Here is a 16,960-nt window from a genome sequence, read left to right as displayed (position 1 = left end):
CTAACTATCTCATCCTCTTCCATTCCCTTCTCCTTTTGCCCTCAATCTTTCCTAGCATCAGGATCTTTTCCAATGAGTTGGCTCTTCAAATCAGATGGCCGAAGTACTGGAGCTTCAGCTTCAGCAACAATCTTTCCAATGAATATTCAGAATTGATATCCTTTAGGATTGACTGGTTTGATGTCCTTGCAGTCCAAGAGACTCTCAAGAGTCTTCTCCAGCACCAAAATTTGAAAATATCAGTTCTTTGGCACTTAGCCTTCCTCATGGTCCTACTATCACATTGTACATGACTACTGGAAAAAAACATAGCTTTGACTATGTGGACCTTTGTTGGCAAAATGATGTCTCTGTTTTTTAACATGCTGTCTAGATTTGTCATAGATTTCCTTCCAAGGAGCAAGCATCTTTTAATTTCATGACTGCAGTCACCATCTGCAGTGATTTTTGGAGCCCAGGAAGATAAAATCTGTCATTGCTTCCACTTTTCCCCCTCCTATTGTCCATGAAGTGATGGGACCAGTTGCCATTATCTTAGTTTTTTTGAATGTTGAATTTCAAGTCAGTCTTTTTATTCTCCTCTTTCACCTTCATCAGGAGGCTCTGTAGTTCTTCACTTTTTGCTATTAGAATGGTATTATTCACATATCTCAGATTGTGGATATTTCTGCTGGCAATTGTAATTCCAGCTTGTGAGTCACCCAGCCCAGTATTTCACAAGATGTACTCTGCATATAAGTTAAATAAATGGGGTGAGGATATGCAGCCTTCTTGTACTCTTTTCCCAGTTTTGAACCAGTCAGTTCTTCCATGTCCAGCTCTAACTGTTGCTTCTTGACTCACATACAGGTTTCTCAGGAGACAGGTAAAGTGGTATGATATTCCCATCTCTTGAAGAATTTTCCACAGTTTGTTGTGATCCACACAGTCAAAGGCTTTAGCATAGTCAGTGAAGCAGAAGTAGATGTTTTTCTGAAATTCCCTTGCTTTCTCTATGATCCAGCAAATGTTGACAATTTGATCTCTGGTTCCTCTGCCTTTTCTAAACCTAGCTTGTGTATCTGGAAGTTCTTGGTTCATGTACTGCTGAAGCCTAGCTTGAATGATTTTGACCATAACTTTGCTAACATGTGAAATGAGTACAGTTGTACTGTAGTTTGAACGTCCTTTGGCATTGCCCTTCTTTTGGATTAGAATGAAAACGACCTTTCCAGTCCTGTGGCCACTGCTCAGTGAATATCTAGATTCATTTTTTGCATCTAGATGTCCAGTTGTTCCAGCAGTATTTGTTGAAAAGACTGTTTTTCTCCATTGTATTGCCTTTGTTTCTTTGTCAAAGATCAGTTGACTTTATATGGTCTGTTTCTGGGCTCTCTATTCTGTTAGATTGGTCTATTTGTCTGTTCTTTTGCTAGTACCATACTCTCTTGATTACTGTAGCTTCATAGCAAGTCTTAAAGTTGAGTAGCATAAGTCTTACAAGATTGTTCTAGTTCAGTCTTATGTTGACTATTCTGGGTCTTTTGTTTCTCTATGTAAACTTTAGAATTGGTTTGTCAATATCCAAAAATAACTTGCTGGAATTTATATTTGGATCTCATTGAATCTATAAATAAAGTTTGGAAGAACTGACATCTTGCCAATATTGAGTCTTCCTCTCCATGAACATGGATATCTCTCCTTTTATTTAGTTCTCTGATTTTATTCATCTGAATTTTCTCATTTTTCTCTTAATATACATATTGTGTTAATTTATATACAAGTATTTCAATTTGCAGGTGCTAATGTAAATGGTATTGTGTTTTTAAATATCACTTGTTCATTGCTTGTCTATAGGAAAGTGATTGACTTTTGCATATTAATCTTTTATCCTGCAAACTTGTTATAATTGCTTATTAGTTCTAGGAATGTTTTAATTGATTCTTTCAGATTTTCTACCTTGACAATTATGTCATCTGCAAAGAAAGACAGTTTCATATCTTCCTTCCCAATATGCATGCTTTTTATTTTATTTTTTGTCTTACTATATTAGCTAGGACTTCCAATATAGTGTTGAAAAGGAGTGGTGAGGGGGCCATCCTTGTCTTGTTCCTCATGTTAGTAGGAAAACTTCAAGTTTCTCACCATTAAATATGACATCAGCTGTATGTATTTTCATAGATATTCTTTATAAAAGTTGAGGAAATTTGTTGTTTTCTAATTTATTGAGTTTTTAAAAAATAGTAAGTGATAATCTGTCTTTCAATTGGTTCACTTAGACTATTGATGTTCAAATACTTTTTATATAGTTGGAGTTTTATCTACTGTTACTTTTTTGTGCTTTTTGCTATTTCTCCTGGTTCCAAGTTTGTCTTGGTTCCAAGTTGTCTTGAACTCTTTTTCTGCCTTTTGTAGTTGTAATTGAGTTGTAATTATAATTTACTTGATTCCATTTTCTCTCCTTTCTTAGCATATTATTTATGCTTTTTTACAAAATGACTACCCTGGAGTTTGAAATATACATTTACAACTGATCTGAGCCCTGAGAGAGATCATGCCTTACTCCTCTTCTATTTCTTTTTAATATAGGTAACTTCTATCTCGAGGATTGACTCTGTGATTCAAAATTGGAAATTCAAATGTGACAGTGGGCATTGGGGGGTAAGGTATATTTCATTAGGTAGAGCCTTTTAATGCCTTAAATTGGGCCCCAGATGATCCCTCCTTTGCTTCCTTGTGCAAGTCGCTCAGTCATGTCCAACTCTTTGCAACCCCCTGGACTATATAGTCCATGAAATTCTCCATCCTCTCTGGAGTGGGTAGTTGCTCCCTTCTCCAGGGGATCTTCCCAGCCCAGGGATCGAACCCAGGTCTCCCATATTGCAGGTGGATTCTTTACCAGCTGAGCCACCAGGGAAGCTCTTTTCTTCCTTACTGCATGGAATAGTTGGTGCTAGAGCTGCCTTTGTTAAGCCTTTCTGTTAATAAAACTGCCTTTGAGTAGACTGGTGTAAAGACACTACACTAGTTTTCCATTGCTGCCATAACAAGTTACCAGAAATTTATTAAAGAACACAGATTTATTATCTTATAGCTCTGTAGGTCAGCAATCTGGGTGGGCATATGTGGCTTCTCTGTTCCAGGTCTCAGGCGACATTAAGGTATTGGCTGGGGTGGGCTTGTTAGCTGAAGGCTCTGAGGGAGAATTTACTTCCAGGCTCATTCAGGCACTTAATGGAATTAAGTTCCATGTGGAAGCAGGACCGAGGTCCGTGTTTCCTCTCTGGATGTTGACTGAGTCTCTCTCAGCTTCTGGAGGCCATCCATGCTTCACGTCATGTGACCCCCTTTCATCGTCTTCAAAGTCAGCAACCATGGATTGAATCCTTCAAATGCTTTGAATCTCTGACTTCTCCTTCTGCCTCATATATCTTGCTTCCAGCCAGAGAAAGTCCTGCTTTAAAGAGGTCATTTGATTAGATTGGGCCAACCCAGATAATCCATAACAATTTCTTTATGAAAGTGAAAGTGAAATCGCTCAGTCGTGTCCGACTCTTTGCAACCCATAAGCTGTAAGCTACCAGGTTGCTCCATCCGTAGGATTCTCCAGGCAAGAATACTTGAGTGGGTTGCCATTTCCTTCTCCAGGGGATCTTCCTGACCAAGGGATTGAACCCTGGCCTGCTGCATTGTAGGCAGGTGCTTTACCGTCTGAGCTACTCCAGTTTGAAGTACCCAACTTAATCACATCTGCAAAATTCCTTTTACCATTTAATATAGCATATTTTTTTTCCTGCTATAGGTAATGTGTCTTTTATGTCCTACTTGCCTCCCAGTTTTTGTCTTTGTCTTTGTTTTCAGCAATTTGATGACAATATATTTAGCTGTTCATATTTATTCTCTTTGGTGGTTTTTGAGTTTCTTAGATTTATGGTCACTCATCCTTAATTTAGGAAAAGTTAAACTGTTATTCCCTCCAAATATTTCTTCTGTTCAATTTTCTCTCCTTTTGAGTTTCTAAATACAAGTATATTGAACTGGTTTGTATTGTACCCCTTAGATTCTCTAGATTCTCTTTCTAAAAATGTCACTCCTTTTTATTTTTATAATACCATATTTTTCATTTCTGAAATTTGATTCATTCTTACTGTTTTCCTCTTTCTCCTGAAAGTATCACATATCATACAAACTGCCTGACTTTTCTACTACAGCCTTAAACATATTTATTATGGTTATAAATTCCATCATAGCTCCAATATCTGTGCCATATCAAAGTCTGGTTCTATGGATTGCTTTGTCTCTTAACAGTGTGTTTCCTTTTTAAAAAACTCAACATCTCTGTAGAACAGTACAGACTGAGGAAAATAGTTTGTATGCCTAAAAATTAGCATATGTTTCTTTTTTTAAGCCTTTAGGTTGAGAAAATTGTGTCATGAGTTGAGCTACATTTGTATTTCATTGTTGTCATGGTTACTGCAATGCCCCACAGACTTCCAGTTTCTTTAGCATTACCTTGTAAAGTGAGACTGATTTTTCAGAGGATATTTCTTATTGTCTTCCCTTTGAGCCGACATCTCAGAGAAGGTTTCTCTCTATGCTCTTGATGCTCTCTTAGCATTAAATTGGTGGTGGTGTTTGTTCAGTTCAGTCACTCAGTCGTGTCCAACTCTTTGTGACCCCATGGACTGCAGCACACTAGGCTTTCCTTGCCCTTCACCAACTCCCGGAGCTTGCTCAAAATCATGTTCATTGAGTTGGTGATGCCATCCAACCATGTTATCCTCTGTCATGTCCTTCTCCTCCCACCTTCAGTCTTTCCTAGCATCAGGGTCTTTTCCAATGAGTCAGTTCTTCACATCAGGTGGCCAGAGTATTAGAGTTTCAGCTTCAGCATCGGTCCTTCCAATGAATACTCAGAACCCATATCCTTTAGGATTGACTAGTTTGATCTCCTTGGAGTCCAAGGGACTCTTAAGAGTCTTTTCCAACACCACAGTTCAAAAGCATCAATTCTTCAATGATCAGCTTTCTTTAAAGTCCAACTCTCACATCCATAAACGACTACTGGAAAAACCATAGCTTTGACTAGACAGACCTTTGTTGGCAAAGTAATGTTCTGCTCTTTAATATGTTGTCTACATTGGTCATAGCTTTTCTTCCAAGGAGCAAGCGTCTTTTAATTTTACGGCTATAGTCACCATCTGCAGTGATTTTGGAACCCAGAAAAATAAAGTCGGGTTGTTGCTATTGTTTCCCCTTCTTCTTGCCATAAAGTGATGGGACTGGATGCCATGATCTTAGTTTTCTGAATGTTGAGCTTTAAGCCAACTTTTTCACTTTCCTCTTTTACTTCCTCTGTAGTTCTTCTTCACTTTCTCTCATAAGGGTGGTGTCATCTGCTTATCTGAGGTTGTTGATATTTCTCCCAGCAATCTTGATTCCAGCTTGTGCTTCATCCAGCCTGGCATTTTGCATGATATACTCTGCATATAAGTTAAATGAGCAGGGTGACAATATACAGCCTTGACGTACTCCTTTCCCAATTTGGAACCAGTCTGTTTTTCCATATCTGGTTCTGTTGCTTCTTGACCTGCATACAGATTTCTTAGGAGGCAAGTCAGGAGGTCTGGTATTCCCATCTCTTGAAGAATTTCCCATAGTTTGTTGTGATCCACACAGTCAAAGGCTTTGACATAGTCAATAAAGCAAAGGTAGATGTTTTTCAGGAACTCTCTTGCTTTTTCAATGATATTCAGCACTTACTGGACAGTTGCTAGGGGGCTTAGGCAGTTTCTCTCTGTTGCTCTGATCCAGCCTTAGTCTTAGGAAGGCACTGTGCCCTGGGTCTTAAGAACAAGGTCTCGCCCTCCTCTATCCAGGGATGAAGTATGTTTTTCTGTTCCCTTCTCCCAGCTTCAGTGGCTCTTCACTGTGCTCTAAGGCATCAAGCTCATCTTCCCTTCACCCCCAGGAAGTCAGGCTTGTGTTCCACAGGAAAGATAGAAGAGAATGACCTGGATGGTACTTTATGACTTTCCCTCCGTGACTGCCCTAACACTCCTCCCAACCCCCAACTCCCATCCCGGTCTTTCACAACGAAGGAGGTTTGCTCAGGACCCTCTCACTACTTTCAGTCTTTCCTGTAAGCAACCTTGAAAGTCATGGAGAAGAGCCCACAAGTGGTTGCAAATTCTCCTTGTATCTGCAGCTCTCAAGGGTTTTATATTCTCTCCCCCCTCCTTTTTTTTTTAACTCAAGTGTTCTCTAGTCTCTTGATAGCCCACAATAGGACTTTAAGAATTCATTACAACTTTTAACCAAATTCTTCTTACTAGTTTCTATGGCATCCAGTGACATCTCTCTTTGGAAAGGCTTGTCTTTCTTAGATTTCACATTTCCTTACAGCCTCAGCTCTTCAGTTATTTTTTCTTGCTGTGCTTTGTGCTTTGTGGCTCAGTCATGTCTGACTCTTTGCGACTCCATGGACTGTAGCCCGCCAAGCTTCTCTGTCCATACGGAGTCTCCAGGTAAGAATACTGGAGTGGGTTGCCATATCCTTCTCCAGAGAATCTTTCCAACCCAGGGATTGAACCCACATCTCCCACATTTCAGGCGGATTCTTTATGGTCTGAGCACCAGGGAAGCCCAAGCCTGCAAATTTGATTAGGGATACTTTTTTGGTAGTCATAAGGATGGAAACAATGTTTTGTACAGCTTTCTACATCCTAAGTGCAAGTCAGACTTTCAGTGTTTTAGACAAGTTTTGGAAGGCTTCTATACTATATTTCTATTTTTAAAATATAGGTATGCATACCCTTTTCAGGCTTCCCTGGTGACTCAGACGGTAATGTAGCTGATATGTGGGAGACACGGGTTCAATCCCTGAATTGGGAAGATCCCCTGAAAAAGTGAATGACTATCCAGTCCAGTATTCTTGCCTGGATAATTCCATGGACAAAGGAGCCTGGCAGACTACAGTCTACTGGGCTTCCCTCATAGCTCAGCTGGTAAAGAATCCACCTGCAATGCAGGAGACCCCGGTTTGATTTCTGGGTTGGGAAGATCCCCTGGAGGAGGGAATGGCAACCCACTCTGGTATTCTTGCCTGGAGAATCCCCATGGACAGAGGAGCCTGGCAGGCTACAGTCCATGGGGTTGCAGAGTTGGACATGACTAAGCAACTAAGCACACACTCTTTTAATTAATTTTCCCAATAGAGTACATTAGAGAATATTTGTCATATGGAAGAATTATCCTGAATAAAAATACTGAATGGCTTGTCCCTCTGGTGAAATATTTCCTCAGTGTACATTCTTTCTAATGGAGTGAGTCTGCAAAGAAAATGCTAGTGCCAGCTGTTGCTTTGTCACTCTCTCTCACTTGTATAATCTCTTCCTTATTCTCTTGTTTTCTTTCTTTATTTCTATTTGTAGCACCAGCCACATGTTTCTCAGTTTGGGCTATTTTTGTGAGATATTCCACAAAAAATACTATGCAGTTATTCTGAGTCCCAGTACAATCTCCCTTTACCAGAAGCTGAGCTATGAGCAGTGAGGGCAAGGATCACAGTTAAGGTTTAAATCTCCTTTGGCAAATAACTAACCATCTCTGGCTTCAGTTTCTTCATCTGTCTGCTTTCCCTCCATTCTTACTGGCTGCTGCTTAGTTTCCTTTGCTGATTCATCCTCGCTTTACTAATCTCTTAAATTGGAACATCCCAAGATTGAGTCTTGAATCTCTTTTCTATCTTCTCATCCCCTGGTTATCTCATCTAATCTAGTGACTTTGAATACTATCTAAATACTAATAAAGTGGAAGATTTACATCTCCATTCCTTACCCTGTGTTCCACTTCAGATCCCTTTATTCAAGTCTCTACTCAATGTCTCCACTTGACTTTTAATAGACATGGAGGTTTCAGCACATCTAAAACTAAGCTCTTGAGTCCATTCTTCCACAATTTACTTCCCTACAGTCTTTCTCAACTCAGTTAAAGAAAATTCCATCTTTCCATTCACTCAGGTTGAAAAAAATAGAGACTTTTTAATTTTTTATATATTTTTTTATTGAAGGATAATTGCTTTACAGAATGTTGTTGTTTTCTGTCAAACTTCAACATGAATCAGCCATAGGTATACACATATCCCTTTTGAACCTCTCTCCTATCTCCCTCCCCATCCCATTCCTCTAGATTGATACAGAGGCCCTGTTTGAGTTTCCTGAGCCATACAGCAAATCCCCCCAGCTCTCTATTTTACATATGGTAATATAAGTTTCCATGCTAACTCTTCCCTTGCATCTCACTCTCTCCTCCCGTTTCCCCATGTCCATAAGTCTATTCTCTATGTCTGATTTCTCCATTGCTGCCCTGCAGATAAATTCTTCAGAACCATTTTTCTAGATTCCGTATATATGTGATAGAATACAATATTTATCTTTTACTTTCTGACTTACTTCACTCTGTATAATAGGTTCTAGGTTTATCCACCTCATTAGAACTGACTCAAATGTGTTCATTTTTATGGCTGAGTAATATTCCATTGTATATATGTACCACAACGTCTTTATCAATTCATCTGTTGACGGACATCTAGGTTGCTTCCATGTTCTAGCTATTGTAAATAGTGCTGCAGCGAACAATGGGATACATGTGTGTTTTTTTCAGTTTTGGTTTCCTCAGGGTATACGCCTAGGAGTGGGATTGCTGGGTCATGTGGTGGTTTTATTCATAGTTTTTAAAGAAATCTCCATACTGTCAGTGACTGTACCAATTTACATTCCCACCAACAGTGCAAGAGTGTTCCCTTTTCTCCACACTCTCTCCAGAATTTATTGTTTGTAGATTTTTTTATGATGGCCATTCTGACTGGTGTGAGGTGATATCTCATTGTAGTTTTGATTTGCATTTCTCTAATAATGAGCCAGAGGATGAGATGGTTGGATGGCATCACCAACTCAAAGATATAAGTTCGAGCAAACTCCACTCTGGGAGTTGGTGATGGACAGGGAGGCCTGGTGTGCTGCAGTCCATGGGGTTGCAAAGAGTCAGACACGACTGAGCTGAACTGAATAATGAATGACATTGAACATCTTTTCATGTATTTGTTAGCCATCTGTATGTCTTCTTTGAAGAAATGTCTGTTTAGGTCTTTTTCCCACTTTTTGATTGTGTTGTTTGTTTTTCTGCTATTGAGTTGTATGAGCTACTTGTATATTTTGGAAATTAATCCTTTGTCAGTTGTTTCGTTTGCTATTATTTTCTCCCATTCTGAGAGTTGTCTTTTCACCTTGCTTATAGTTTCCTTTGCTGTGCAAAAGTTTTTAAGTTTAATCAAGTTCCACTTGTTTACTTTTGTTTTTATTTCCATTTCTGTAGCAGGTGGGTCATAGAGGATCTTGTTTTGATTTATGTCATTGAGTGTTCTGCCTCTGTTTTCCTCTAAGAGTTTTATAATTTCTGGTCTTACATTTAGGTCTTTAATCCATTTTGAGTTTATCTTTCTGTATGGTGTAAGGAAGTGTTCTAATTTCATTCTTTTACATGTAGCTGTCCAGTTTTCCCAGCACCACTTATTGAAAAGGCTGTCTTTGCTCTGTTGTATATTCTTGCCTCCTTTGTCAAAAATAAGGTACCCACAGGTGCATTGGTTTATTTCTGGGCTTTCTATCTTGTTCCATTGGTCTATATTTCTGTTTTTGTGCTGGTACCGTACTGTCTTGATGACTGTAGATTTGTAGTATAACCTGAAGCCAGGAGATTGATTTCTCCAGCTCCATTCTTCTTTCTCAAGACTACTTTGGCTATCTGGGGTCTTTTGTGTTTCCATATGACTTGTGAAATTTTTTTGTTCTAGTTCTGTGAAAAATGTCATTGGTAATTTGATGGGGATCACATTGAATCTGTAGATTGCGTTTGGTATTATAGTCATTTTCACAATATTGATTCTTCCTACCCAGGAACATAGAATATCTCTCCATCTGTTTATGTAATCTTTGACTTCTTTCATTAGTGTCTTATAATTTTCTGTGTACAGTTCTTTTGTCTCCTTAGGTAAGTTCATCACTATATATTTAATTCTATTTGTTGCAATGGTGAATGGGATTGACTCCTTAATTTCTCTTTCTGATTTTTCATTGTTAGTATATAGAAATGCAAATAATTTCTGTGTATTAATTTTGTATCCTGCAACTTTGCTAAATTCACTGATTAGCTCTAGTGATTTTCGGATACTATCTTTAGGGTATTCTATGTACAGTATCATGTCATCTGCGAACAGTGAGAGCTTTACTTTTTCTTTTCTGGTCTGGATTCCTTTTATTTCTTTTTCTTCTCTGATTGTTGTAGCTAGAACTTTCAGAACTATGCTGAATAATAGTGGTGAAAGTGGATGCCCTTTTCTTGTTCCTAATCTTAGGGGGAATGCTTTCAGTTTTTCATCATTGAGAATAATGTTTCCTATGGGCGTATCATATATGGACTTTACTGTGTTGAGGTAGGTTCCTTCTATGCCCATTTTTTGAAGAGTTTTAATTATAAATAGGTGCTGAATTTTGTCAAAGGCTTTTTCTGCATCAATTGAGATTATCATATGGTTTTTATCTTTCAATTTGTTAATAAGGTGTACCACATTGACTGATTTGCATCTATTGAAGAATCCTTGCATTCCTGGAATAAACCCAACTTGATCATGGTATATGATCTTTTTGATGTGTTGCTGAATTCTGTTTGCTAAAATTTTGTTGAGGATATTTGCATCTATGTTCATCAGTGATATTGGCCTCTAGTTTCCTTTTTGTGTGTTGTCTTTGTCTGGTTTTGGTATCAGGGTGATGGTGGCCTTGTAGAATGAGTTTGGAAGTTTTCCTTCCTCTGCAATTTTTTGAAAGAATTTTAGAAGGATAGGCATTAGCTTTTCTCTAAATGTTTGATAGAATTCTCCTGTGAAGCCATCTGGGTCCTGGGCTTTTGTTTTTTGGGAGATTTTTGATCCCAGCTTCAATTTCAGTGCTTGTAACTGGGTTGTTCATAATTTCTATTTCTTCCTGGTTCAGTCTTAAAGATTGAACTTTTCTAAGAATCTGTCTATTTCTTCCAGGTTATCCATTTTATTGCCATATAGTTGTTCATAATAGTCTCTTATAATCCTTTTTATTTCTGCATTGTCTGTTGTAATCTATCCTTTTTCATTTCTAGTTTTGTTGATTTGATTCTTCTCTCTTTTTTTCTTGATGAGTCTGGCTAAAAGTTTGTCAATTTTGTTTACCTTCTCAAAGAACCAGCTTTTAGTTTTATTAATCTTTACATTGTTTCATTCATTTCTTTTTCATTTATTTCTGCTTGGATATTTATGATTTCTTTCCTACTAATTTGGGTGCTATTTTTTTGTTCTTCTTCTTTGAAAAAGAAGTTGTTTTAGGTGTAAAATTAGGTTGTCTCTGGTGTTTTTCTTGTTTTTTTTTGAGGTAGGATTGTATCGCTATAAACTTCCCTCTTAGAACTGCTTTTGCTGCATCCCATAAGTTTTGAGTTGTCCTGTTTTCATTGTCATTTGTTTCTAGAAATTCTTTGATTTCTCTTGATTTCTTCAGTAACTTGTTGCTGATTTAGAAACGTGTTGTTTAATCTCCACTTGTTTGTGTTTCTTACAGTTTTTTTTTTCCTTGTAATTGATATCTAGTCTCATAGTCTTGTGGTTGGAAAAGATGCCTGATACAATTTCAATTTTCTTAAATTTACTGAGGTTTGATTTGTGACCCAAGATGTGGTCTATCCTGGAGAATGTTCCATGTGCACTTGAGAAGAAGGTGTATTCTTCTGCATTTGGATGGAATGTCCTGAAGATATCAATGCGTTTCATCTCATCTAATGTATCATTTAAGACTTGTGTTTTCTTATTAATTTCCTGTTTTGATAATCTGTCCATTGGTATGAATGGGGTGTTAAAGTCTCCTACTATTATTGTGTTACTCTCAGTTTCTCCATTTACATCTGTTAGTGTCTGTCTTGTGTATTGAGGTGCTCCTAGGTTGGGTGCATAGGTATTTACAATTGTTACATTTTTCCTCTTGGATTGATCCCTTGATCATTATGTAGTGTCCTTCCCTATCTCTTGTAATATTCTTTATTTTAAGATCTATTTTGTCTGATATGAGGATTGCTACTCCAGCTTTCTTTTGCTTTCCATTTGCATAGAATATATTTTTCTGTGCTCTCATTTTCAGTTTATATGTGTCTTTAGGTCTGAAGTGGTTTTCTCGTAGATAGCGTATATATAGGTCTTGCTTTTGTATCCATTCAGCCAGTCTGTGTCTTTTGGTTGCAGCATTTAATACATTTACCTTTAAAGTAATTATTGATATATATGTTCCTATTGCCATTTTCTTAATTGTTTGGGGTTGATTTTGTAGATCTTCTTTCTTCACTTGTATTTCTTGGCTCTATAAGTCCCTTTAATATTTGTTGTAAAGCTGGTTTGGTGGTACTGAATTCTCTTAACTTCTGCTTGTCTGAAAAGCTTTTTATTTCTCCATCAATCTTGAATGAGATTCTTGCTGGGTACAGTAATCTTGGTTGTATATTTTTCCCTTTCAGTACTTTAAATGTGTCCTGTCATTCTCTTCTGGCCTGCAGAGTTTCTGCTGAAAGATCAGTTGTTAAGCTTATGAGGTTTCATTTGTATTTTACTTGTTGCTTCTCACTTGCTGCGTTAGTATTCTTTCTCTGTATTTAACCTTTGTTAGTTTAATTAGTATGTGTCTTGGCATGTTTCTCTTTGGGTTTATCCTGTATGGGACTCTTTGTGCGTCTTGAACTTGATTGACTATTTCCTTTTCCATATTGGGGAGATTTTCAACTATAATCTTTTCAAAATTTTCTTATACTCTTTCTTTTTCCCTTCTTCTTCTGTGATCCCTATAATTCGAATGTTGGTGCATTTGATATTGTCCCAGAGGTCTCTGAGACTATCCTCAGTTCTTTTTATTCTTTTTACTTTATTCTGCTCTTCAGACATTATTTCTGCCATTTTATCTTCCAGTTCACTGATTCGTTCTTCTGATTCAGATATTCTGCTATTGATTCCTTCTCAGTTCAGTTCAGTTCAGTCGCTCAGTCGTGTCGACTCTTTGCGACTCCATGAATTGCTGCACGCCAGGCCTCCCTGTCCATCACCATCTCCTGGAGTTCACTCAGACTCATGTTCATCGAGTCAGTGATGCCATCCAGCCTCTCATCCTCAGTCATGCCCTTCTCCTCCTGCTCCCAATCCCTCCCAGCATCAGAGTCTTTTCCAATGAGTCAACTCTTCGCATGAGGTGGCCAAAGTACTGGAGCTTCAGCTTCAGCATCATTCCTTCCAAAGAAATCCCAGGGTTGATCTCCTTCTAGAGTGTTTTTAATTTCAGTAATTGCGTTGTTTGTCTCTGCATGTTTATTCTTTAATTCTTCTAGGTCTTTTTAAATTGATTCTTGCATCTCCTCCATTTTGTTTCAAGGTTTTTGATCATCTTTACTATCATTATTCTGAATTCCTTTTCAGGTAGTTTGCCTATTTCCTCTTCATTTATTTGGACTTCTGTGTTTCTAGTTTGTTCCTTCATTTGTGTAGTATTTCTCTGCCTTTTCTTTTTTTTTAATTTATTGTGTTTGAGGTCTCCTTTTCCCAGGCTCTAAGGTTGAATTCTTTCTTCCTTTTGGTTTCTGCCCTCCTAAGGTTGGTCCAGTGGTTTGTGTAAGCTTCAGATAGGTTGAGATTTGTGCTGAGATTTTGTTTTTGTTTTTGTTTTTCCCTAAAAAATGTATAGACATTTTTAAACTCCCTTTTTTCTCATGAATATCACATTTGATTCACCAGCAAATATTTTCAGTTCTACTTTCACATTTTATCCTGAATTTTATTTCTCTGTTTTTCTCACATTTTCTCCCATCCTGATTCACAATACCATCATCTCTCACTTGCATTACTGCTGTAGTGCCCTAACTAGTCTCCCTGCTTTTGCCTATCAGGATATGCTCAATACACCACTCACTCAGAGTCAATCAGTTAAAACCTAAAGCATATCCTATCCTTTTTCTGCTCAAAACCCAAATAACTGACCATCTCAGAGTAAAGGTCCAAATCCTCCCTGCTGCTGCTGCTGCTGCTGCTACGGCAGCGTCACTTCAGTTGTGTCCAACTCTGTGCGACCCCATAGACGGAAGCCCACCAGGCTCCCCCGTCCCTGGGATTCTCCAGGCAAGAACACTGGAGTGGGTTGCCATTTCCTTCTCCAATGCATGAAAGTGAAAAGTGAAAGTGAAGTCACTCAGTAGTGTCCAACACGTAGCAACTCCAGGGACTGCAGCCTACCAGGCTTCTCCATCCATGGGATTTTCCAGGCAAGAGTACTAGAGTGGGTTGCCATTGCCTTCTCCCCAAATCCTCCCTAGAAGGCTATATTTGTGTGGCCCCATTACTTCTTGCTTTACCTCTTGCTGTTTCCCTCTTGCTCGTCTTCTTATTGCCATGAGAGCCACACACATCTTCCTTTCTCTGGGCCTTTGCTCTTGGTGTGATGTTCTTCAGCCTGTGATGTTCTTCCCCTATATATCTGAATGACTCAGCTTCTCTTTTTCTTCAAATCTTTATCCTTAAACATATACTCTTAAACAAAGCCTTCTCTTTTCTAAGAGTGTATTTCCTCCCCACCTGAGTCTTTCTAACTGCTTCTCTGATTTGCTTTCTCTCATAGCATCCATCTGCATCTACACTAGTCAGGATGGGCTAGATTATGCCTCAATGACAACAACAACAACAACAACACCCCAAATCTCAATGGCCTTAAAGTGACAAAAATATGCTTCTGGCTCAATTTCATGTCTACTGATAATGGCCATGGCTTCTGTTCTTTGCAGTCATTCAAAGCCCAGGCCCCACCTGGTTAACCAGCATTGGGAGAGTCTGGCACCAGCATTTCAACATGTTGGCCTAGAAGTGGCAAACAGTCCTCTTTGCTCACAATTTGTTGTGTGTGTTTGTTACTAAGTCATGTCTGACTCTTTGTGACTCTATGGACCATAGCCTGCCAGGCTCTTCTGTCCATGGAATTCTCCAGGACAGAATACTGGAGTGGGTAGCCATTACCTTCTCCAGGGGATCTTCCCAGCCCAGGGATCAAGCTGGAGTCTCCCACATTACAGGCATATTCTTTACCAACTGAGTCACCAGGGAAGCCCTGGTGACTTTCTCATTAACAGCTAATTTCATAGATATGGAAATTTCCAAGATATTGAAATGGCTAACTTCAAAGTTATGGAAGCATATACTCTCTCCTTGTGCTCAGGGACAGCAACTTGTTTCTTTCTTGGGCCCTATTTGTTATTTTCCTGGGAAGACGGCAAGACCTTTGAGTTAGAAATATACACCAGGGATATTCAGCATCACACCTGCCACCTCGTTCTGCCCGATGACACACATGTTGATTGCTCTCTGTGTGGCTACAGAGGCTTTTGCTGAGTTTATGAGGGGAGACAGGTCCTAGTTTCCCTTCTCAGCCCCCTGCCAGACAAACTCTATGATTCTGGGGGCGGGGGTGGGGGCTACCCACCAGAGTTAAAAAATGAAAGAAATCACATAGTTTCCTTTTGCCCGAGGCATGGTGGAAATGCGCCGTCTCTGATAACAGTGAGAGCTGCTGATAGGTGTTTCCGTGTGTGCTTCTGTATCTTACGGGTTTATGTGACACTTTAGAACTTCTGCGCTGCGCGGACACCCGCCGGTGGAGGAAGGAATGGCCCTGCCGCCCTTCGCTTCCTTTGTTGGGCTGCTCTTTCGGAGTCATGGCGCTGTCGCTATGGAAGGAGCTGGTGGGCATCTGCCTCTTTGCCCTAGCCCACGTGGCCTTTTCCGCGGCACAGCATCCTTCTTATATGCGATTAACAGAAAAGGAAGATGAATTACTGCCAATAGATATAGTTCTTCAGACACTTCTGGCCTTTGCAGTTACCTGTTATGGTATACTTCATATTGCAGGGGAGTTTAAAGACATGGATGCCACTTCAGAACTAAAAAATAAGACATTTGACACACTATGGAATCACCCATCATTTTATGTATTTAATCATCATGGTTGAGTACTGTTCTGACCTTCGGATACAACAAATTCTTCAAACCAAGATGCATTGTCCTCTAACACATCGTTGAAGTTACGAAAACTTGAATCACTGCGTCGTTAAGATTTTTACAAATTATAATAACAGGACAGGACACAAAGCTGAAATATTAGAGTTTGGGATACAAAACACTCCCCCATCAGTATTTATATGGATCGCTTTCAGACCTAATTTTAAAAGTCTGCGACCCTTATTTGTACACTGTTAATCAAGTCGTTAATGCAGTATAAGTTATCTGTGAAATGAGTCTTTGATCTTTCAGAGAGAGAATTCTTTTTTCATTAAAAAAAATTCACATTTTTTGTAAAAGTCACTGTTTTGAGCACATTTCTTTGAAAAATGTTGATGGTTTTGTAATTATTTATTTTCTTAGATTTCTTTTGCACTACAGTTTTTAGGATCCTTTTGGAAATAGTGTGACTACTGCATTTTGCATTATGAATGGTAGTAAATGGTCTTAAGTTCTTAACAACAAATGGATTTCTCTAAAGAGACCAAAACGGTGACTTATCACTTTTCCTTATGCCCCCTAAAAAGTGGCTCTGCTTCAGCAGATACTTGCCAGTTTTTAATTTATCCATGACTTCTCACCCTACCCCACTCCCATATACCTCCTAACATCAGCTGTCTTGTTTCATCACTTCTCTGGGGTTCAGTGTGCAATGAGCAATTTTTGTGTCAGAAATCCTCTGTCATAACAAATAGATTTAACAAACTCAACTCAACATAAAGCTACCTGTGTTCTCTTCATATATCTGTAAAAAGATGTCCCTAATTGATTATGTAGTGTAAGAATAGTTGAAGATAGACCAGAAAGACTATCCGTGAATTA

General features: G+C 38.7%; 1 protein-coding gene and 1 pseudogene across 1 annotated transcript in view; both read left to right on the top strand.

Moving 5' to 3' along the window:
* ABI3BP (ABI family member 3 binding protein) overlaps positions 1–16,960 on the top strand; it is a 281,220-nt gene that overhangs the window by 33,277 nt on the left and 230,983 nt on the right.
* LOC138092845 (ER membrane protein complex subunit 5 pseudogene) lies at positions 15,796–16,191 on the top strand (annotated as a pseudogene).

Source organism: Capricornis sumatraensis, chromosome 1, assembly GCF_032405125.1.
Source record: "Capricornis sumatraensis isolate serow.1 chromosome 1, serow.2, whole genome shotgun sequence".
Lineage (NCBI taxonomy): Eukaryota > Metazoa > Chordata > Mammalia > Artiodactyla > Bovidae > Capricornis > Capricornis sumatraensis.
Note: the sequence above shows the minus strand (reverse complement) of the source record. Positions and strands in the feature narration are given on the sequence as shown.